The sequence below is a fragment of the Sarcophilus harrisii genome, chromosome 4 (assembly GCF_902635505.1).
Source record: "Sarcophilus harrisii chromosome 4, mSarHar1.11, whole genome shotgun sequence".
NCBI classification, from domain to species: domain Eukaryota; kingdom Metazoa; phylum Chordata; class Mammalia; order Dasyuromorphia; family Dasyuridae; genus Sarcophilus; species Sarcophilus harrisii.
In genome coordinates this window covers 453,383,038-453,407,402 of record NC_045429.1, presented here as the reverse complement: position 1 = coordinate 453,407,402, position 24,365 = coordinate 453,383,038, and the positions used below count along the sequence as shown (strand labels likewise).

Genomic DNA, 24,365 nt, shown 5'->3' with positions numbered 1-24,365 from the left:
AAGGAGCCGAGTAGAGGGAATCCAGTAAATATTTGGTGAATGGAAACTTGAATGAATGATGATAGTGTCTGTACCTAATGCATGGTATAAGAAGGTTGGTGTCCAGCCCATGTCCCTTGAGGCCTTATAACCATACAGAAGATAAAGTAGAATATGAAAATGTCATATCAGAAGAATTCATACGTGGCTCCATGAGGACAGAAAGGTTTAGAGAAGCAAAGAGGGAGTTGAGGTCATTCCCTCTTAGCCTTATCTCAACGCAGGGTCATGTGAAGGGGAAAGGGAAGCAAAGATGCTTTACCTCAATCACTGGAGAGAAGAGGTGGGAAATGAGGAAGAAATGAAGGGTCCAAAGACAACAGTGGGGGCTCCCCTGAGAGGACGACCATAAATCTGAGGATCTGGTCACAAAAGCTGCAGGATTTTTCCTAGCTGTGTTTGGCAGTTCTGGAGAGGAAGTAGAAAAGGTAGATGGAGAATTAGCCAGAGAAGGGAGTAAAGGAGCCAGGCAAGGCTAGTCCACATGGGTGGGGAGTCAGGAAGATTAAATTTATTGTTGAAATGCCCACCTATTGGTCTTCAGGAGCTTAGAAGCAGAGCAGTTTTGAGTGATTATGAAGTCTAAGATGTAGTCATCTTGGGGAATGGTGATGGAAACTCTAGGACTCCCCCAGTGCTTTTGTACTTTTGCACACAGTGCTTATTGACTTACTGAACTAAATGCACAACTTCCTGATCCTACCGAACAAGTTCTGGGAACTTCTGACAGTCCAAAGCCCAGGAAGTTCTTGATTTGTCTTGCCCCTCTTAAACTAGAGGGCTACAGCCTGGAGCTGTTCTCCCCTGTGATCATCCTACTCCCTTCAGCCAAAGACAAAAAGTGGAGCTTAGGCTTTCCTGGCATTTGGGACAAAGCTCAGTCCCACTCCTTCCCCTGACCTGGCAAACTTTCCTCTTCTTTCCTAAAGCTGATAAGATTTCCTTCTTTCTCTTTCCCCTCTAATGAGCCAGACCCCAAGGAGCACACAACTCCCCATCCCAACTTAACCCAGACCAAAGTTTTCCGATGGAACGACCCCAGTTCACATCCAGAGTACTTCACTATATATCCTGTAAGAGAAAAAGGAATAAAAGATCAAGAAACTCAACAGAAACCCAATTAAAAATAACTCAATAAAAAAAGCTTGGGAGCTTAATTCTTGTTGATTTAACTGTTACAAAAGGCATAATTAGATTAAAATGAAGAGGATTAAGATTTGTCAGGCAACTACAAGTTTAAAAAACCAATTATGTTATCATTAATGATATCTGATAAAGTAGAATTAAAATTACCCAAAAAATCGGAGACAAGATGTATAAAAGCATATGTGTATAAGAGACATAAATACATACATGTGTATGACAGTTCTCAATTGTATATACCAAACAGTTCAATAGTTTAAAAGACATTAACTGGAAATCATAATAGTAAAAGGGGCCTCAGTTGTCCTTTATAGAATGGGATAAAATAATAGGATTGGTGGTAAACATATCTTGTTGAATGAATAAATATTACATGTAATAAAGGAGAAATCATGACTTTCAAGAAATAAAAAATATTGTTAGAAGGGCAGCGAGATGGCACAATGGATAGAGTACCAGCCCTGAAGTCTGGAAGGACTGACTTCTGGGCAAGTCACTTAACCCCAATTGCCTCAGCAAAAAAATAAATAAATAAAAATAAAAAATCTATATATGGAAATATTCCTCACAGATGCTAAAAAAAATTAAGGAGTGTAAAGGAAATAGATGATTAGCAACAAAAATATAAATTGAGCAAACTGATGTGATAGAAATTTAATATCTAATAGACCAGTTTTCAAAAAAGAAATAAGACCAATCCTCATAGAATTATCAGAAAACCATCTGACCCTGATAGATCCACAGCAGAACTAATTCAGGCTTTCCAAGAATAATCTTTGTTACATCAATTATTCACAAAGAATACAACCTTGTAATATTTTTAATTTAGTAAGTTGAAGGCATTGTTAGGTACAAGATAAATATACTTTTTAAAATTCCACAAAATAATATAATTAAAAAGTAACATTGGAGAAAATACAAGTAAAAAAAAAGCAAAACAAAACGACATCTAATAACTGTTTAAAAATCAAAGTAATTTTTAGTCTATAGTGATTAAAGGATATCAGTTACAAAAGGGAAATACGTGGTTAATCACTTAAAAATTTTGACTTAATAGTCAAATTTAAACAAGTGAGGGTAACACTTAATAATCAGTCAATAAATATTAAATGCCTATTATGTGCCAGGCACGGTGTTAAATTCCTATCAAATTGGGGGGAAAAAAACAAAGGAATGAAACTGAATACTGGTGGAGTTTGGAAACAAGGGGTACCACTCACTCATTGCTGGTAAACTTGCTAATGTGAATCTTTTTGGAGAATGTTTTTACAATACAGAGTTAGAATGACAAAAATAACTTTCATCTCATCTTAATTCAACCTACAGAAAAAATGATAAATTCACAGATTTAGACGTGAAAGGGACCTTAAAAGTAACTTGTCCATTTTCCTAATTTTATAGATGAAGAACTGAAGCTAAATGAGGTTATGTATTTTGCTCATATAAGGTCAAACCATTTAACCCATTAAATTCTAGTGTTGGGGATATTCCCTGAAATTGTTATCAAAACCAAAGAACATTCTTACATGTTAATAACTGGAAACCATAGAAGTATCCAACAGTAAAGGAATAGACAAATTGTAGTACATTATTGTAGTGGAAAACTATGATGCTAAGATGGACAAGTCTGATAAATTCAAAGAAATCTGGAAAGTTTTTTATGAGAGCAACCTAGAGAATGAAGGACATACTGTTCTCTCTGGACACATGGTACGAGGAGCCATGGTTGCTAATGTCCTGCTTGGGCCTTGTTGAAGCCAATCATTTTCCACTGGTGATGCTCTGTATTCCAGAAAAGAGGAAGACTCCAGAGCAAGAGGCTGTGAATGTGGCTGTTTAAATATTTTGTTAACTCTTTCAATATGATTGGTGTCCCTTGATATTGTCTGTATTTTATTTACTGTACTTTAAAGCATACTATTGAGATGGTGTCCCGGGGCCCAAAACCCTCCTACTCTAGAGCTCTTCCTTGTGGATAGTAAATTGCCCTCAACCCATAGCAGGACTCATCAAGGGCTGAGACGTGCTACACAGTGCAGGTTACTCCTGCGATGAAACTTGTCCTTGTGATCAGCTGGAATTTTGCTGGAGTTCCTGAAGCACATCAGTGAAAAGGCCTAGGTCCGATATCACAGTCCTGTTCTGCATCTGGTCACCCCAGATCTGGCTGCCAAGCTCTCAGTGCTAGCAGTGGCTTACCTTTATGCAGTGCTTGCTCTGCGAGGCTGGTGCTGTAAGCCCTTTACAATGGTTATCTCATTTGTGTTGAAGGCAGTTATGTCATTTATCCAGCTTTTTAGCTTTGGATTTTTTTGATGGGGAGATTGGATCAAGAACTGTTTGATTAGGCCTCAATAACTAAGAAAATACCTGAGATGTGTGTGTGTGTGTGTGTGTGTGTGTGTGTTTTAATCTTACAAAGGTCTGTTATGTTGGGGAAGGGTGGTCACGGTGACATAAGTATAAGTGATTTAAAGAAAGAAACTTTGATTTTCTGGGGGAGGGAAGAATGACCACAAAAAAAACACCCTCTCCCCCTTAAAAAAAAAAGGCAAAAAATCTTGTGTCTAGATTAAGTTTTTATTAAAATGTGCGTTTAAGATAATACCGGAGTCATTAGAGTATCTTTGAATTAATCCTCTTCATGTAGAAAGCTCCTTATACCCATCTAAGGTAAGAGGATTGGTTAGGGAAGGTTCCCTGAAGCATCTTTAATCCCATCGATAATACTAAGGGCATCACAGATTGAGAGCTGGGAGGGACTTTTGTCAGTCAGAAAATATTTCTTAAGCATCTACTCTGGGCCAGGCACTGGAGACTCAAATGTGACCCAGGCTCATGTCTCCCAAGTAGAGGGTGAGACTTGGGATGCTCCAAGCTGAGCTCTCTCCTTAAAAGGGGGTTCCCAGGGACTGAGGGTATTGATGAAGTAGAGGTCCAAGGCTGGTGGAATCTTATCACATCCAATACCCTCATTTTATAAAGAGAAAATCACTCAGAAATCCAGTCAGGGCAAATAGGGGGTGCGACAGTAGGCCCCGAAGTCGAGAGGACTGAGTTCAATATACTTGCTACTTGTGGGATCCTGGGCAAGTGACTTAACCCCAATTGCTTCCAAAAAGAGAGAGTGTCACTTCCCCAAGGACAGTAAGTGCTCCGCCATGCTGCCTCCAGCTGCAGAGGGTGCAGTCTGCTGTTGTCATAGCATCATTTAATTGGAAGGAACTATCATCAGCAGAACTTCCTAAATTTGCTCCCCTTCAATTACACACTTAAGCCTTTGGTAGATGGATGCTTCCTGTTTACATCAGTGATTATTGTGAACGCTCAAACTACGTGAATTTATGTCATCTTTGTGTTGGACTCCTTTAGAACAGGGGTTTGAGTACATTTTGATGGATTCCTTCTTTGGCTTGTAATTTGTGCTCAGGAAGCCTGGGAAAATGTTTACGTGGCTTTATTATTTTTATGGAGAACAACTCCCTGCAGATTAAAGCAAGATAATTTTATTAAGAGACAGTTAGTGCTGCATGACCTTTGGCACTTTTGCCTCTCTCGGTTTCCTTTTCTGTAAAAGAAGGAATAGCCCCTACCTGGTAGGATTATTGAAAAGATCAAATAAGATAATATTTATAAAGTGCTAAATCTTAAAGCACTGTGTAAATACTATTTATCATTATTATGATGATGATTAGAGAAAAGAAAAACAATAGTTTAAAAAAAAAAAACTTTCCAAAGAGCTATAATCATAGCTGATGTTTACATGGTAATTTCAGGTTTGCAAAGTGCTTTTAAACACACTCTCATGTAATATTCCCAGCAGTTCTCCAGGCTTTTTTATCTTTATTTTATAAGTGAGGAAACAACCAAGAGAGAGTCAGAGCCCCCCCATCCCTGTTCACATCCTGGGTCTCCCAGCCCGGTTTCAAACCCCGGCATCCTGGCCTCCAGGAAGTAGCAAATCATGAACTGTGAGCATTTCCATAGGGGAAGAAAAGGGATTACTGAGCATAGGACATAGAGTCCACTTTAAAATCGATGGATGCCCAATATGAGGGCACCAGCATTGTCCGGCAACCCCCACGCTCTGCTGTCCCCCCCTTGTCCCTCAGCCAGGTCACCTGCAGTTCCCAGGGCTCCCACCAGGTGTCACCAAGGCTGACCTTTTGGTTTCTCCTTCACCTCCAGATTGCTCCCAGCTCTTGTCTGCCCTGGGCAGCAGCCCTTGGAGGGCACTGACAGTGCCCCCCCAGCTGCTCTCCATCTTGGCCATCCCGCTGAACTTTGGTCCCTCAAATCTTCTGTTGAGATGTTTCCTGCAATAGAAAGGAAGCCTTTAAAGTCAATCATCCTCCCTCCATGCATCATAGTTTAATAATGCAATACCAGACCAGGACTTCTCTTTTTGCCAGACTTTGGTCTCCTAAGATCCTGCTCAGGGAAAAAACTCTTGTATTTCTTCAACTTCAAGAACCTCCCTGCCATGAGCTCCAGGTTTGCCCGTGGTTCCGAAGGTTGACTTCTCAGTCTGACAAATGATTCCCAACTTAGGTCAGCAATCCCTGCTGGTCATCAGCTCCCCCTAAATCAGAGGGCAGAAGGGGAAGCCTGGTAACCAAAGGGCAGACGGGAGGAGGCAGAACATTGTCGAATGAGGACTTATGCAGAGACACAGGCATGACCATGGTGTGTTGTGTTAAGGGGCTGCACATGGGCCCAAATAGCTGGATAGAGTTTGTGGAGGGGATTAAAGTAGAACAAGAGATTGGGTTATGTTGTTGTTGTTCCTTCATTTCCGTCATGTCTGACTCTGTGACCTCATTTGGGGTTTTCTGAGCAGAGATACGGGAGTGATTCGCCTTTTCCTTCTCTAGCTCCTTTTACAGATGAGGAAACTGAGGCAAAGAGGATTAGGTGACTTGCCCAGGGTCATATAGCTCCTTTGTTTGAAGGGCTTTAACATGGATAGAAGTAGGTACTATTATTCCCATTTTACAGATGAGCATCAGAGGGGAGATACAGAATAACACAGCAAAATACATGTCTGAAGCATAATTTTTTAAAATTTAATATCAGTATTTTATTTTCTCCCAATTACATGTAAAAACAGTTTTCAGCATTTTCTTTTTCAATTTTGAGAGACAAAGTCCCTCCCTTCCTTCCCTACTCCCTTCATTGAGAAGGCAAGCAGTTTTATATAGGTTATACATGTGTACTCATGCAAAACATGTTTCCCTATTAGTCATGTGTAAAAGAAAACACAGACCCCCCTCCAAAAAAAAGGCCTAAAAAATGAAAGTTTTTTTTTTAAGTATGTTTTGATCTGTATTCAGACTCCATCGTTCTCTCTCTAGAAATGGATAACATTTTTCATCCTAAGTCCTTCAGAGTTGTCTTGAATCATTGTATTGCCAAGAAGAGTCAAGTCAATTTATCATCATACAGTATTGCTGTTATTTTGTACTATCTTCTCGGGGTTCTACTCATTTCACTTTATATTATTAGCTCATGTAAATTTTTTCAGTTTTTCTGAAATCATCCTGCTTATTCAATTTCCAATTCTTTACTTCTAGAAAAGAGATTGTAAATATCTATAGATACATATATACATTATATGTATAATGTATATTATATAGTAACATATATATAATATGTAACAATATGTTATTATATTATATAAAAATATAATATTCATTATATGTATATGCGTATAATATACATATTGTTTCTTTTTCTTTTTTAAAAAAAATTCTTTTTGGGATACAGCCTGAGTAATTGTATTGCTAGGTCACTGAGGCATAATTTGAACTGAAGTTTTCTTGACTCTAAATCCAGCATTAAATTCACTGTCCCCAAACTGCTAAAGTATCTCTCTTCCTTAACAAGGATAATCGTTCCACTTGTACACTTATCTTATCATCACTTTGATTCATTTATCAGCCCCACTCTCCAAAGTATCCTCTAGATTGAGTCATTCACCCCTGCCTACCCACATCTAGTCTTTCCCTCACCTCCCTCACAAGCTTTTGTTCTAGCTCTCTCTTTACTTACTAGACTTTTGGAAAAGTAGACTATCTACTCCCTCCTCAATCTACTGCTTCCAACCCTCAGCACAGTGACTGGGTCAAAGTCACCAGTGACAACACTAAGGTCCCTTTTCAGGCTTGTTCCCACTGTTGAGTCTCTCCTGCTTGATCATCTTTTGGCGGTCCATTCTCCTCTTCCTTCATCTTAACTCTGTACCATTCTCTCCAGGTCCTGCCATTTGTCTTGTTTTCTTTCTCGTCTATACTTTCTTCCTCAGCGATTTCTTAATATATTTCTTTCTTTGTATTTAAAGGATTCTGCGAGAAGGAACTGCCAAAGCATTCATAACATGAAAATGATTCTGATTTCTGATTCTGCCTCTCCCCTGCCCATACAACCTGAACTACCACTTAACACCCACATGATCTTCCAAATTCGTCCTTCTCTCCTGAAAAGCCATCCATGGTTACCTGTTGACTAAAGTGTAGGAGTCACCCTGTGGTCCCCAGACCCAAACAATCCCCCATACTCCGAAGTGGTGAATTAGAATGTAATTAGGAAATGTTTAACAAAAGGTGCTACAGAGAAAGTTTAATTTGTAGTTTCTAAGTTCGGCCTGTGGCCTGCAGAGACACTTCTAATAGAGTCTGATGCCTCAGGCAGAAAAGATAACCTTTTACAGCCCTTATCCCAGAATTCAAAGTCTCCCCAGCCTGGCTTCAACTTTCCTAGATGCTTGCCTTTCTTCATCCTTCTGCTGCCCTTGAATGCTGAGGCTCTAGGCAGAATGGCCTGCTGGGAAGGCCGCAGGCTCCCAACATAGCCTCTTGGGAAAAACATCCATTTGCTGCTGATGGGAACCTTTCTTTTCCTTTATTGCCCAGCTGCTGCACCCAGCCTGCCCCTCCTTCAGAGACCTCTCCCTCGGGGGCTATATCTTGGGGCTCATTTTTGATTTTCTCCCGGGCTGTTAGTCACATTCGAAACTGTAAGTGTTTGTGCCCACCTGAGCCCCTGAACTAGAGGCTTTTGAATTTAATAATAGGAGGGAAACACTCAAACATGAGCCCCTTCCAGAGGCCTGGGTGCAGTCGAGTGAAAAGGATACCCGGCTGAGAGCCATACCTCTATTCCGTCATTAGCCCTTGTCTCCCAAGGAGTCGGTTTCCTCATCCGTAAAAAGAGGGGGTTGGGTCAAATGGCTTCTCGGGTCTCTTCCAGTTCTAACATTCCATAATACAATGAAATCTGGAAGAGAAACCCATAATTTAAATGAGGGAAAAGTGAGCATGACTTTGCTAATAAAAGAAAGCAAAACAATTTATAAGAATATATTAGTAATGATAGCGATTGCTTTCATGTGATGTTTACCAAAAAATCAATAACATTATTTTGTGCTATAAATTGTACAGTGGAACTAAACTAGGAAGTAGAGGAACAGTGCCTAGAATTTTGTTCACCTGTTTAAAAACACATACACACAAACCTTAAGTACTTTACCCTACGCAAGGCCCTGTGCTAAGTGCTATGAATACAAAATGAAAAACTCACAGTTCCTCCCCTCGTGGGGCTTATGTCCTTCTGAATCGTGGAAGGACTCCATCTCGTAATTTTATCCACACAGATATAATACAAGGAAGGTGGTCATGTGAGTAAATAGAGATTGGAGGAGGGTGGGCATTGTAAGCATGAAGACTGCAGAGATTGGCATATCATATTTGGGCCTGTTTGGCTAGAACTGGACAAAAGGTAGGTTTTCTTGATTGGGGACTTAGAAAAGAGTTCATATATTCTGGGAAAAAAATAGGCATAAATCATGAAAATAACAAAAATCCCTATCCCCTTTTTTCCCAAAGTGGCTCTTCCGAGAATATTACCTTCAGAAATTCAAGAAAGAAAACAAAAATGATTGTCATAAAGACGACAGCGCCCTCAAAATTTATGGTTGCAGCCCACTGGAAGCAAAGGATAGTGAATGATTTAACAAACCCGATTTTTAATCACCATGGAAGAGTACACAGAAAATTAGAAGTCCTAAACATGAAAAAGTTGTGGAACTCTGGAGTACTTATTATGACATAATGAAAAATGGAGGCTTCAAGACATGGTATGAAAACAATTCAGCTTTTTAGCATTTAAACAATAATTGGTCTCTTAAAAGTAGCTTTAGGAAAAGGGGGATTATTATCTTTCTTTTTTTTTTTTTAAGTAAGGGGAAGGGAAAAGAAAAGGAAAGAAAAAATGAAGCTATACACCAAAAAAAAAAGTATGAAAAAGGGAGACAAGCTAGTATGGATATAAGAAAATCTAAATAAAAATGATCTTTGCTTATATACAGGTTCACAAAACATTTTGCATACATTACCTTCTTTTTACCATAACCCCTGAGAAGCTGATATTGCAAATGCAGCATCTCCATATTACAGAGAAGGAAACTGAGGCTCTGGGAGATTCCACAGCTTGCTCAGAGTAACACAACTAGCTTGAGGCAGCTTTTTGCTGCTTAGTCTGCCATGAGGATATTTCTCTAAAGAGCATGAAATCAGACCCTTGGGGACTGAAAAAAGTGTAACTGGAGCATCCCCTGGGGACCTGTCATATGTAGTTTAGGAGAATTTGAATGTATAGTGTTCAGAGTTTGGAAGGAAAGAGTATCCAGAAGAACCTTGTTCCTGCTCTCTGAGATCTAGCTGTGTAGTGGAGGACAAAACCCCAACACTGCTCTAAGGCATGGGAGAGTCATCTATGAAATTTAGGCTTAAAAATAAGGAGCAGCTGAGAGATCTGGCCTCAGTCAGGAAGACCTGCCTTCAAGTCCTGTCTACTGGCTGGGTGATCTTGGGCAATTCCCTGTAAGATGCCAATCAGCTGGTGACCTGTGCTAGTGGAGGGAGTTTCCTCATCTGAAAATGGGAGTAGAGAGAAAGTGAGACTATAAGAGCCCCATCCATCAGAAAGAAGTTTTTAATTGCCTATTCACCAGGCCATAAGTACAGAAAATGAAACAATCCTTGTTTACAAGAAGTTTACTGTCTAGTGGGGCTGGGTGGGGAGGCAATAAACACATTTACATTATCTAGATAGAATCAAGTGCTAGGTGAGAGGTGAGGGAGGAGAGAGAATCAGCACTAATCCCCGGGGTCTCAGGAGGGGAAGGGAGGAGGCCAGGGGAGTAACTCCCTGTACACGTGGGTGGAGTTTCCCTGAGCAAGATTGTAAGTTCCCAGAGAGTTGGACTTGTCTCACTTTATCTTTATGGCGCCAGGATCTTTATAACACCCTGTAGGCGTTTGGTAAATGCTTGTAGATTAATATATCACTATTCCATTAAATTAAATTCCACAAACATTAAGTGTCTGCTGTGTGTAAGTTGAATTGTTGAGAGGGACTGAGATGCCAAGGGAGAAAAGGACATGAAAGCCCAAGGAAATCCACCTGGACGAGTCAGGGCGACATTGCTGGAGTGCCTGTGATCCCAGCCCCTCACCCCCAGTCATCCCAGTGGCTGTTGTATGTGAGTCCTGGAGGACCTCCCAATCTCTGCCCTGCCCAAAGGGCTTCTTGGTGGTGCAGTGGCCAGAGCACCAGGCTTGGAGTCAGCAAGACCAGAATGCAAATCTGCCCTTAGACACTCACAGGCCCTTTGACCTCGGACAAGTCACTTTGCTCCTGTTTAAATTGGGGACGGGAAGAGCACCAAGCTCCCAGAATTGTCTTGAGGATAAAAAGGGCTAACAGTTGCAAGGTGCTTAGCACAGCGCCTGCCATGTAAGGGGCACCGTAGAAATGCTCTTCTCATCGCTTGATCACCTCTCAGTTCGGAGCACCCTTGGGACCCTGACAGATTTTAGGATGAGCCCGTGCCCCACCATGCCTTTCCCACAATAGATAACACAATCTACCAGATGTCTGTCCTAAGGTCATAGACCCTAGAGCTAAAAGGTGCCCCAGAGGCACAGGGGGCTCCCTGTCATTCCCTAACTCCAAACCCATCGGCCTTCCCTCAACGTTAGTCTACTTATGTAGGTTTGGTATAATTTTTTTAGATGACCAATCATACACTGAATTTAACATATCTCTCTCTTTAATTATGTAATTATTTTGCTAATAGTTTATTTTGTTCTCTGGCATATTATCTCTCAGTTTGTATCTCTTCCCTAAGTCTTTTAAATGCATGTTTTATTTATTAATAATTTTAAAATCAATGAGAAGTATCACCAGTAAATGTGGCCAGTAATCCTTCCTTCTCCTGAAGCAAAATGGGAGTTTCTTCTTCGGGCTTTTTCCCTCTGTGGAGGGAATATCTGTCCTGGGAATCCAGGAATGATAAAGAGTTGATCACTTTACATCATAATCTTTCAGTTGCACACACAATATTTGGAAATCATTGGGAGGGCTACATACTTGGACATCTTCTCACCAACTTTTCAGCCATCTCTATAAAGTGAAAAATTGCCTGGGAAAACCTTTCCTATCTAATTACCCCCCTATCCCCCATTTTTTCCATTCCCTCTCTACTCTCTCCTTTTCCCTCCTGAAATGCCAAGTAAAGGGAAGGGAAAGAGGCTTAATCATTCTCTGTCCTAATCATTGCCACTAGCTAAGCAGAAAATAGGGCAGGATAAAAGAATATCAATCTGTCTTCTTGTCTTCCAAGTCAAGACCAATCCTGATGGATGAGAAAACCGAGACCCAAAAAACTTGAGGGATTTCTAGATCACACAACTAGTGATAGTGGGAGACGGGATTTGAACTCGGCTCTTCCTTACCCCCGCATCCAAACTCCATCATCCACAAGTCATGGATGTGACCTAGAGGAGAAAAAAAAAAGGCAATGACATTATGTAGCCACTTTTGGGCCTTAGGTGCCTCTTAGACTGTATACCAATATTGGTGCCATGCTAATGAGTTAAAAGAATAATTCATAATAACTTGTAAGATTAAAGACAATGTCCAAATCCTTACCATAATAATTCATGCTTTATAACATGCTTTGTATTTTTCAAAGTCCTTTTCCTCATAATAGCCATATTACTGTTATTATTGTAATGCCCATTTTTCAAACAAGGAATTAAGGCTCAGAGATGTGAGTTTTTGCTTTGGAAAGACCAAAGCCTTCTGGTTCCAAATCCAGGACTCTTTCCCAAAACAGTAGTCACGCTGGCGGGCCAGGGCTTTGGCCCAGGTTCTTACATTGGGAACGAGGGGACAGTTAGCCTTATCTTGTTGGACTACAGGCTACCAGCACAGCAAGGTTTAACAGGGTGGGAGCTGAGGGAGATCTGCTGACCATAACTCTTTGATTTCTAAACTGTGCCCTGCCTCTTCCAAAGTCCTGTGTACCTTACCTCTGCCTTCCCTTCCCACCATGCCCATGGAAAATTCTATTATTAACAAACTCTTATTTTAAAATCTTAAATCTACTCTTAACAGTTCTTCCATCTTCTGGTATTCACTGGCTCTCTTTTCAATCTCACTACATTTCCTTCTCTTCCTCTTGTACCCCCTAAGACAAAGGGCCAGGAGTTGCTGACTTGCTCCCAAATGCCATTTTCAGCCCCTCTCCCATCATTCAGCATCTAGCTCTCTCCATTCTGCCAATATCTTTGTTGTTCTGATCTGGGGATCTCCGGGTCACTCTCCCCAAAGTTCAGTACCTAATTCGCATTGTGGAGGGCAAAAGCACCAAGCTCCCAGAGATATCTTGAGGATAAAAAGAGCTAACAGTTGTAAAGCACTTGGTACAGCGCCTGCCATATAAGGGGCACCATATAAATGCTCTTCTCATCCCTTGGGACCCTGACAGATTGTAGGACTGAGCGTCTGGCCCACAATGTCTTGTTCACAATAGATACACAATCTCCCCTCCCTCCATATTGGTCCTAACATCATAGGTTTTAGAACTAAAAGATGTCCCAGAGGCAATCTGGACACTGGGGGCTCCCTGTCTTTTCCCTAACTCCAGCCCATTGGCCTTCTCTCAGTGTTACCTTCTTGGCCCTCAGCCCAGCTTCTTCAAACACCCTGGTCTCTTTTTTACCTCCCGGGACTCTCCCTTTAGTTTATACTTCACTCACACCTGGGAGTGGTCTTCCCTTAGTCACCTGGGAAATGGCATTCAAAGGCATAGTCCGCATATTGTAAAGTATTTGGTTTCTGTGGGGAGGGGAGATAGGTTTGGGAGGATCACTTCCGGGGATGGCAGGGTCTGTATTCCCAAGTTAATTAATCTGCTGACAGCCCTGCATTAAGCACTGGAGACTTGGAAAAAAGAGTTGACAATCCCTGCCTTCAAGGAGCTTACATCTTAATGAAGATCACTTGTATAAATACCAGATTTAGGCTTAGGGTCAGGGTAAACCTTCCAGGAGGAGACATCAGCAGTGGAGAACTGGGAAAGGCCTGTAGACTGGCAGAGGAGCTAAACCTAGAGGGAAGCCACTGGTTTTAAGAGGTGCAAGTGAAGAAAAAGCACATTCTGGGTACCTGGATGAGCAACAGAGCTTGGGCATGCAGAGAAAATGATAGTGGAACTCAGGGCACATGTCCTGTTTGGGAAGAAAATGGTAGGCACCCAAAACGTAATTATTGACAGAAGGAATGAAGGCCTGGGCTCTGAGGTACCATTAATTTCAGCTGCCCAGTCATTGGCTCTCCTTTCCTTCCCCACCCGGCCAGACACACAAACACACTCACAATACAACAACAACAGAGATCCCTGATCTAGGCCAGGTTTAAATCCCTACTTTTTTACTTTGCGTTCTGTAGGACTCTGGCTTTCAGATGGTTGTGGGTAGTTTCATAAGTGATCATATACACCAGAAAAAGGACAAAATATTTTCCTTCTTTTTTTTTTTAATATCATAAAACAAGTGACTTTCTGTGTGGAAATGTCGACAGAATTCCAGAACAGTTGTTTAGGATGACAGTTGAGAAACCAAGAATCAGACTTTCCCTTCACTCCCCACCCCCTTCCCCAATCAGTTAAAGGCACAAGGATGTTTTTGACTAATAGCTTCAAACAAGTTTCAGGGAAGATATAAAGTCTGTGTAACTGACCTTGGGTCAATATTGGCCAAAGCATTACTGGCATGAGTCTTGTTCTCCAGCGACTTGGGAGGGGGAGAATTCCTGCTCAGTATGAAGTTTACTCTTTCCTCTGCTATGACTGAAGGTCAAGGTCCAGGCACATCACTAGACACCACCTGGCTCACCATCCCCTTTTAATGGGATCATGTGAGAAACAAGCCCTGCCTGAAACTCCTGGATAGATACTGGGCACCTGATGGGGGAATTCCAGCAAGGTCACTCCCTCAGCTTCTTTGACCAAAAAAGGCCTTGAATAAACATTAACCCAGTTGCTTTCAGGAGATCCTACATGAGGAATGAAGGTTTCATTTCTCAAGGGACTTCCTCAGAGGGCAGGCTCTCTGTTGTTTTTACAGAGCCTTTGGACTGTCCAAAATGTGCCAGGCTTCCCACCTCCTGGGCAGAATGCAGGCAGAGCCACACACAGAGTACAGAGAGGAATTCTTAGCTGGGATTCATGATCAAAAAGCCCATTATGTGTCCCCTCTGCATTGTGTTGTTCTGGATCCGTTTGTATCAGATCAAACCAAAACGGTCCCTTCTTCTTCAGTTGGCAATTGCAAACAGCATAGGGGAGCTCCCACCACACTTTTGACCGTGCAAACATCTAGCCCTAAGGTCAATCAGCCGATCAATAAACACTTATTAAGAGCCTCCTCTCTAAGGTGGATGAAAGCATTGATTCTTCATATAAACTTCGCTGCCAATGTTTTGGGTTTTATTTTGCTTTTTGAGGGGGGATGGGAAGCTCAGAACGAGACTGGAGAGGTGGAAGGAATCCTTCCTCCCAGCTGGCAGGCCTCCCTCTGGTCTGATTCTATTCATCCAACAATTCCCTCATTTCATTCACTGATTAACATTTGTACATGTGGGGCCTTAAATCGTGTTTGATGGAGCTGTCCATCGATTTTAATTCCTATCCATCTGCCCTGCAAATCTCCTTTTCTGGCTGGTTTTGTGGAGGAAGCTGGAGTGGCTTATTGACAGATGCAGTTGGAACAACAACATTCTGTACCAGAAGTTAGTGTCTTCCATGCCTTTGAGAGCTTCAAGTTGCACACGGCCTCCACCTCTAGGAGCTCCTTTCCTTCCACTTCACTACCCAAATCTTTCCTGTCTCCCCGGGGTGTTCTTCTCTTTACACAAACTCACTTTGTATTAATTTTATTTTTTACTTTGTGTACTTGTCTTCATTAATAAAATATAAACTCTTTTTTTGGGGGGGGTTGTCTTTTTATCCTTGGTGCCTTGGGCACACAGTAGGTGCTTATGTTTGTGGCTTGATTGTTCCTCTGTAGATGTTGAATAAATATTTGTTTAATAAAAGGGTCTGACCACAATTGGGACTTTTTTGTGCTTGTTTTCCTTTCTTTGCAAACCCTAGGTTTAGCTTTATATCGACAAATAGTGATTACTCAATAAATGCTTGTTCACTTGACTTGTCATTCTATATGGTTTTCATGCTTGTGGAAAACCTTTTCTAGAAACTTTTCTGTTGTTCAGTCACTTCCGTGGCATCCAGCTCTTCGTGGCCCTTGTGGGCTTTTCTTGGCAAAGGTAATAGAGCGGTTGGTCTTCATTTCCTTATCCACTGTGAACTCTAAGGGGTAGTTTTCCCCTGGCTTTTAGTAAGTAACCCATCCATCAGCCCACTGGCATTGGTTAGGCGCTTATTCCGGGCTGCTCTTTGTCCTTTGTTTTCTCAGACCAGTGAAATCACGGTGGTGTCTAGATTTGCACAGGAATTGCATTAAGGGAAGCAGAGTAGCTCAAAGACTTCATCATCTTCCAGAGTCTTTGGAGTCTCTTTTGTCCAGTGACTTGGAGATGGTCGGCGATGCAGTGGGTGACCTGTTCAATGCTGGAGACAGTGCCTGCTTCTGCTGCCTTCGTGGCCATTGGAAAAACTTCCCTTCCCCGCTTTGTGCCCAGAGAAGTCCCCACTTGCTTGGGGGTAAAGGTCCCCCAACTCTCCGGCAGTTTGAGGCCCAACAAGCTGGTTTAGTCCATCTGCCTACGTGATTTCCCCGAGCATGGCCACTGCACGCGCTACAGCTTCTTGAAGCCACAGGTGAGAGCCGAGGGAAGGTGAGCCCCAAAGGTGGATGCGCGTCCCCAAAAAGTAGCTCACACTAGAGGTTGTCCATGCTGCACACCCCATACACCCCTTTTCTGTGCAGGACGCCATATGAAGCACAGGGGTATAAGGAAAAATGGAGCAGCTCTCTGTCCTCAGGGAGCTTGCACTAACGGGGGGGCGGGGGGGGGGGGACACGTGCGCCTCTGCAGTTGCCCGGGGCGTACAGAAGAGAGTCCCCAAGGTTAGGCCGGGAGAGGCAGTTGAAGTAGCAGCAAACAGGGTGCTCCTCTTGCTTGAGCGAGTCTTGAAGGAAGCTGGGAGTTCCCAAGGTAGAGTGAGGAGCCCAGGGGACACCAGGGCACAGCTGGAGGTGGTGGGCGGCGGTTTGGAGAAAGGGTTGGTGGGGGAGAGAAAGCTGGAGGTGGACACCGGGCCAGGAGGGCAAGGGCACAGCGCAGCAAGCGGCATCCTGATGGAGTGGAGGGGCACTTCTCGGCCCAGCTTCCTCATCCCAGAAGCTGATTCGAGATCGTCTTCCTCTTGTTTTTTAACTCCATAGACTTAAGAGTTGGAAGCAACTTCAGAAGTCACCTAGTCTAGCCCGAGCCTGAAGTAGCAATCTCTTTCCCAGCATCCTCAGGCTCCGACTCCTGCAGTCCCATCGCACCTTGGGACAGTCTTCCAGTAAATTCTACCTAATGGCTCCAGTTCTGCCTTTGGGGGCCAAGCCAGAGCAAGACTTAGCATGTTTGGGTAGTCATTCTGCCTCCCCTCAGCCTTCTCTTCTCCAGGCTGGCCATTTCCATGTTTCTTCATCTCCTTCTCATACAATATATAGGCCTTGGAGTCTCCTCATTCATCACAGGCAAACTCAGAGGTAAAGCCCAGAAAGCAACACGTTTGTGGCTCGGCCAGAGCCGAGTGCAACCAGGCAATCGCCTCTCCTCTGGACAGTGTAGTTCTCGAAGCAGCCTAAGGATTCTGGTCCCAAGGCTATCATGCCATTCTCTGCTGGCTTAGATTGAATTTACACATTCTATTAAAACTCCTTTGCTGTCCTTTTTTCTCTTACTAAAATAGAGATGTTCACTTGAGTGGCGAAGGATGTTTGTTTTGCTGTCTAAATGAAAATTAATTAAATGAAGACTCATGTGTAATGAATGAGGTATTAAAAATACTATATTCCTTAGAATAATAAGCATTTATGATCCCATGGGATTTAATTTGAATTTCAAAATTAGTAGATTAGTATTGGATTAATCCAATATAGGTTAAACATGTGCAATTCTTCTAAACGTATTTCCATATTTATCCTGCTACACAAGAAAAATCAGATCAGAAAAGGGGAAAAGTGAGAAAGGAAAACAAACAACAACAAAGGTGAAAATACTATGTTGTGCTCCATACTCAGTTCCTCTCTCTGGGTGCAGATGGCTCTCTCAGTCACAAGCCAGTTATCACCACAATATTGAAAAGAGCCACCTCCATCACAGGTGATCATCACATACAGATTCCTTCATTTAAACAAACATTTATTAAGTACCTACTGTGTACTTCTACTGGGTACACACCTTTTAAATTGCTGGATAAACAAACACAAAAACCACCCCATCCCTCAAGCAGCTTATTCTGTGGGGGAAACAGCAGCTCTCAAATTTGGAGTGGGAGGAGAGCTCAAGAGAGACCTTGTGTAACCTTTGAGCCGAGACCTAAAGGAAGCTAGAGATTCTCCATTCCCTTTCCAATGTTTTCTAGGAAGATTATATTTAAAAAGGGCTAAAAACTTAAGGGGTGTGTGTGTGTGTGTGTGTGTGTGTGTGTGTGTGTGTGTGTGTGTGTGTTTGTAAGCTGTGTTTGGGAGTAATTTTACAATGGGACTTGGGAAGAGGAAGGGAATTCTCCACTTGAGGTCCACAGGTTAAACATGGCTGAGAAATGCTCCAGTAGTGTAGGAGAGCCCCAATGAAGCAGTGCAGGGAGAACAAAGGCTTTGGAATTAGAGGCCTTGGGTTCAGATCCTGCCACTTACTACCCAAATCTAAGTTCCCTGGACCCCATCTTCTCCACATGTAAAAGGAGAGGGTTGATGATTCCCAGTTTGCCTCCAGCTCCAAGTCTATGATTTTGACTCATTCCATTGTCCTTCCAGTTGCCATTGTGTTTGTGTGGCCACGGGGGCTCTCCTGGACTTCTCTTGTCTCCCGTTACATTGCCCCCTCTGCTCTGTCCTCTCCATACTGCCAAAGGAATCCCCTTAAAGGGCACGTCTCACTCTGATACAACCCTGCACATCCTAACTTTGAAAATGTCAGAACTCCAGATCAGAGGCAGTAGAGGAAAGTGGAAAGAGCTACTCTTGTAGTCTGGAAGCCCAGGGTTCAAATCCTGCCCCCAGGGCTGTGCGTGGGGACTGCCCCAGGCTCTCCTCTAACACTGAAAGTGCCAGAACCAGGGTGAGGTCCCTCCTCAGAGATAAAAGGATTTTCTTCCACACAAGCTTCTAGCCATAGGTGTCAAATTCTTGTGCCCAACCAGATTTAAATATAAGTGGGAAATATATTAACAAACTAGGCAAGAATACAATTGAACAGAAATAAAATTAGTTTGGTTTTCTAAGTCATGCTCTTCTTCTATACTCTCTGTTCAGTGGTCCGGTTTCTATTTGATTTTGCAGACATTACTCTAGGCCAGTGAAATTGCAAGTGTGGACCGAAAACAAACCAAAGTGACCCCTTGGGCCTGAGCTTACTCTTCTTGGTCCCTGAGCATTCTGAGCTCCCTGGCTTGAGAGTGTGTGGTGTCCCATCCTTAATTAAATTTCTCCATCCCCGGTCCTGTCTCATTCTCCCCTTTCTTTGCCCTTCTACAATTTACCATGGCCCACCCCTGTTTTCCCAAGAATGGCACTTTTTACCCTCAGAAAACTCCCCAAGGGAGTTTGGGGTTTGTCCATCTAGGCCCCTGAATTTTACCCATCCCTACCCTCATTCTTAGCAAATCAGGAAGATGTTTTACTTGATGGCAGGTTTTTGTTCCATCCCTGACCTGAATCAATGAGTGACTGAGGAAACTTTCCTTCTCTTGATCCATGGCAAGAGGGGGGAGGCTTTAGGAAGTATTACAGTTGTGCCCCATCACCAAAAAAAAAAGTCATTCTCACAGCTACTTAGTTCACTCCAGGGACTATGAAAGCCACTCCCTTTTCAATGGAAGAAGCTCCTTCTGTGGTCCAGGGAAGAAGAGAGGAGGAGGTGAACTCAGATTACTGTGGGAGGGAAAGGAGGGACACCTATAAAAGGACAGATGCCTCATTGGAATAGATAGATCACTAACAGAAGGAAGGATGATGGGAGAGCAGCCCACTTGGGAGGAAAGAAAGGAAGTTTGGTTTGGAGCATGTCAGAATTGGATGTAAAGGAAGCAGTGTCAACTTATGTGTTATACATAGACATGGACATTTATACATATATAAGTTACAGCTTATGTGACAAATTCTGTATCTAGGACAACATGACTTCTTTACAAAATTTAAATACAGGCAGTTCCTAGCTCTTTATTGGGGGAGAGAAGGGGGGCAGTCAAAGGATATAAAATCACTTCTTAGAACAAAAGAAAGAAAGGTAGATGAATAGAGAGCATTTACTTATTGTTGGCTCTGTGCTAAGCACCAAGAAGGCACTTTTTAAAGTGAGATGGGCCCTGCTACATGCTTACAAAGCATATAGGAGAGTGAGGAGGGAAGGGAAATAATAGGGTTGTCAATTGACCCACTAAAGGGGTGGGGGGCAGGGAGAGACTAGGGAAGGATTATATATGTAGTAATAAGGGTAGGGGCTGAATAGGATAGGAATCCTGTTTCGGTCTGGAGCTGCCTTGATGTAATGGGCAAGAATACTGGCCAGCATTCCTATTTATGGTTTGAGTTACATGTGTTAACTCATTTGATACAACGACCCTATAAAGTGTTATTATCCCCATTTCACAGATGATGAAACTAAGGCACAGAGAGATTCAATAGCTTGTCCAGAGTCACATGACTAGGATAGACTAAGGCAGGGCTGGGATACAGCTACTCTTCCTTCTGCTGGGCTGCCTCCTCACTCTGGTCAACACAGCCCAGCCCCAGGGTGGAAGTTTTGGAGCTAACTATTCTATGCACCATAGACCTCTCTGGAGATCTAGCCGAGTCAGAAGGTACTGTTCTCCAGGAAGGAAGTATCAGCAAAGCAGACATTAAGAGGGCCCAGGAGGCAAAGGGACCATGACGAAGAATAATTGAGAGAAGGTGAAGGTGACAGGCTCTTGCAGATTCTTTTCTCTGCCCAGAACAATCATCTTTAGGCTGGAAAGAGACTGGAGCCCAAATGGCCAAAAGGGAGTTGGTCCTCAAGTTAAAGAGGGAGATAAGGGCGCATCTCCATGCTCAGGATGAGTTCTTGTCATCAGGCCCAGGGGTCTCCACCCTTGGGTACCAAGAGAATTTGTACCTGTGATTATTGAGACCTTATCACTGATCTCACACAGATGATGGAGAATGGGAAATGGGGCGTCTATATATAGACTACAGAACAGGAAACTAGATTCTAGCGAAGTCCTAGCATGGAGTACTAAAGGGAGGGTCAGTCACTATCTAAAAAGGAAGGAGGGGATCCCAAAGTCCTGGCGTGGCTTCATCAAGAACAGGCTGTGTCCAACCAACAGACCTGTAGACAAGGGGAAGGCTAAAGGTAGAGAATACCTCGATTTTAGCAAAACCTTTAATAAAACTCTTGTGTTCTTGTGGGAAAGTCGATGAGAGATCTTGGCTAGAGACCCAGCCACTTAATTGGTTTAGTAACTAATTGGCTGGTCAGAGGCAAAGAGTGGTCATTAATATTGTCCGCTTTGCTTCAGGGAAGGGTCCAGGGATCAGCTCTTGGCCCTCTACTTAATATTTTTGTCTATGAATTGGTATGTTTATCATATGTGTAGAAGATCATTGTTTGGGTGGCCATGGTATGTGAGGGAGTTAGGTACTGGGTGAGTCAGGATTTAAAAATCTTTTGATAGGAAAGAACATCAGGTAGTAGTAGTAGCAGCAGCAGCAGCAGTAGTAGTAGTAGCAGTAGCAGTAGCAGTAGTCGTAGTCGTAGTAGTAGTAGTAGTAGTGTAGTAGTAGTAACAGTAGTAGTGTAGTAGTAGTAGTGGTAGCAGTAGCAGTAGTAATAGTAGCAGTAGCAGTAGTAGTAGTAGTAGTAGTAGTAGTAGTGTAGTAGTAGTAGTAGTAGTAGTAATGTTGTAGTAGTAGTAGTAGTAGTAATGTTGTAGTAGTAGTAGTAGTAGTAGTAGTATTTAGTAGCAGCAGCAGCAGTTGTAGTAATACAGCTAAATCCCAATAATTGCTCTTGGGAAATGCTCACATTATTCAGATTTTTATTGCATATTTCCACTAGACTAAAACCATATTTTACATAACTATAAGTTCAAATGGAGCGTCATATCACAAAGAGGAAGAATTCATTCTTCTTACTAACCAGGACCAGGCTGTAAAATTAGCTAATATTTGTATCAGTCTTTAAAGTTTGCAAAGCACTTTATAAAATCTTATCTGATCTTCACCACAATCCCGGAAAGTAAATGCTGCTTTTATCTTCACTTTGCAAATGAGGAAACTGAGATAGGTGGAATTTAAGTGACTTGTCCAGACTAAGTACCTGAATCACCTGACTTGAAAAAAAAATACAAATTGGAAATGGAGACATGATTTTGTTTGAAATAATAAGTGATGATAAAAACAGTGTAGCTAGATTAATAGCATTTGGATTGAAAGACATCAGAGAATTCAAGTGCACTATGAAAGAAAACAAAATAAAGACTGCATTTAGACTATTAAAGGTCCTTCTTCCTTTTTTTTTTTTTTAACAAAAGCTTTTTATTTTTCTGAATACATGCAAAGATAGTTTTCAACATTCACTTTTGCAAAACCTTGTGTTCCAATTTTTTTCCTTCCCTCTTCCCCTTTCCTCTCTCCTACACAGCAAGCAATCTGATATAAATTAAACATATGCAATTCTTTTAAATACATTTCCATATTCCTCACGTGTATAAGAAAAATCAGATCAAAAGGAGATACTACTGTAGTAGTAAGGAGGCAAATGACCATCCTTGTTTTCTAGGAACTCACAACCTACTATAGGGGGAAGGAAGGAGGTTTGCATGCAAATGAATATACCCCAAGTTATACACAGGACAAAGAGAAAATAAGGAACCGAGGAAAGGCACAGAAATTAAGAGCTTTTAGGGAAGGTTTCCTGTAGGAACAGGTTGGTAAAACAGTCAGATGCCCTTTGTCACTGGATTGAAGAGTCCATATTGGGGAGTGGGAGGGAGTTGATGAAGGACTCCCATTAGATTTTGGAGGGTCTGGGAACTTGAATGTCCACTGAGTATCAGCAGGAAGAAGGGCTCTTGAATTCTCACATCGGAAAATCCCAGGATTGAAAGCACTAGGGCGGGTTAGCTCAGAGTGACATCAGGCTTATCCCCAGCAATGTCAGATCATTGGAGAATGGGAGGTAGGTTAAGTGAACGCTGGACTTGAAATCCAGAAGCCTCATACCCTGCTTCAGATATTTCTAAGCTGCACAGGTGACTCCCCAAGACCTGCCTACTAGGTTGTCTTTGTCTTTCTTTGTAGACGTCTTTACAGATCCAACAGCTGACCCCTGAGCCAGAATTTCAGGGCTTTCTTGGTGAAGACCCAAAGCCCATCAGAACTGGGCAGTCCCTGACCTGAGAGCACTTGACCTTCGATGGAGATAGCCTATGTCTTTATCCTGTGATCTGCATGCATGGGTCAGGACTGGATTATGGTTAACAGTCTTTGAAAAGCAAATCAAGTCTTAGATTCTGTGAGCTCTAAGTTTCAAATTCTATAAGGACCATGCTAAGGTGACAAACAAAATTCATAGAATATGAAAATAACTGACCTTTCTGTAGTTCCTTTTAACTTTCCAACTGCAATGCATTATTATCTCATTTGATCTCCTATTTCACTTGGAATCCAGAAGCCCTGACCTCATACTCAACTGCATAGCCTGAGAGAAAGCCAATGTCTGTCATCAGAGCTGTGAATTTGTCCATTTATTCTGGAAAATAATTTGCAACGATTAAAGAAAAGTCACACAAAGTGTTCCCAGCCTTTCATCCAGAGATCCCACTGCTGGTCATATTACTCAAGGAGGGCAGTGAGAGAGAGAATCTATCCACAGGATGAATAGCTCAAAACTGGGCTAAGACTTTGGGGACACCCTGTCTATGACAACTTTCAACACAGCACTTGTAAGGTTGATTGGGAAAATGGCTGAACAGATGGTGGTAGAGAAAAGAAAGAAAGCTATTTTGCAGTAAGAATGATGACTACAAGAAATTCCGAGAAGGCTGGAAAGCCTTGTATGAACTGAGGTTGAGAGAAATGAGCAGAACCAGGGGGAAAATATACCCAATGAGAGCAATGATGAAAGGAAGAGAGCCCTAAAGTTAGCTGGATTCTGGTTAAGAAGAAACAGTTCTAGAGCACCCACTCACTAGGCAAGATGCTGATAGCTCATTCAGTCGTCCAAATAACCGTAGGAGGTAGATGTCATTTGACATATGAGGAAACTGAGGCAGGTGGTGATTTGCCCACAGCCACAGAGCTAGGAAAAAAGAAGTTTGGATTGTATCTCGGGTCCCTTTCAGACATTTGCCTTCCTGTTAGAGGATTAGGAGTCACCCCAACCTATGGCTGGCAAAAGAACAGCCTTTTGCCCAGAAGAGATAAATGGAGCCACACCATTTAGGGGGTTTGGCTTAAAAACATATAAAGGGACTTTGGCATGTCTCTGAATACATGTGCAGCCTCAGATTTTGACTGATGGGAAGAGAGGAGCCTGCTTACGTAGCACCCCTACTATGTGCCAAGAATTTGATTCTTACATGTTCGGGAGGGAGGAATTAGTGTGTCTCC

At 42.4% G+C, this 24,365-nt stretch overlaps 1 protein-coding gene across 2 annotated transcripts in view; it reads left to right on the top strand.

The window, feature by feature from the left end:
* The window catches only part of MAP3K13 (mitogen-activated protein kinase kinase kinase 13), a 137,154-nt gene that overhangs the window by 4,484 nt on the left and 108,305 nt on the right, over window positions 1–24,365 (top strand). The window contains exon 2 of one of the 2 annotated variants that reach the window (XM_031968073.1): window positions 9,066–9,316. The exons of the other annotated variant lie outside the window; for it this stretch is intronic. The gene's annotated coding sequence lies outside the window, so the exon portion shown is untranslated. The remainder of the gene's footprint in view (window positions 1–9,065; window positions 9,317–24,365) is intronic. 2 annotated transcript variants of the gene reach the window in all.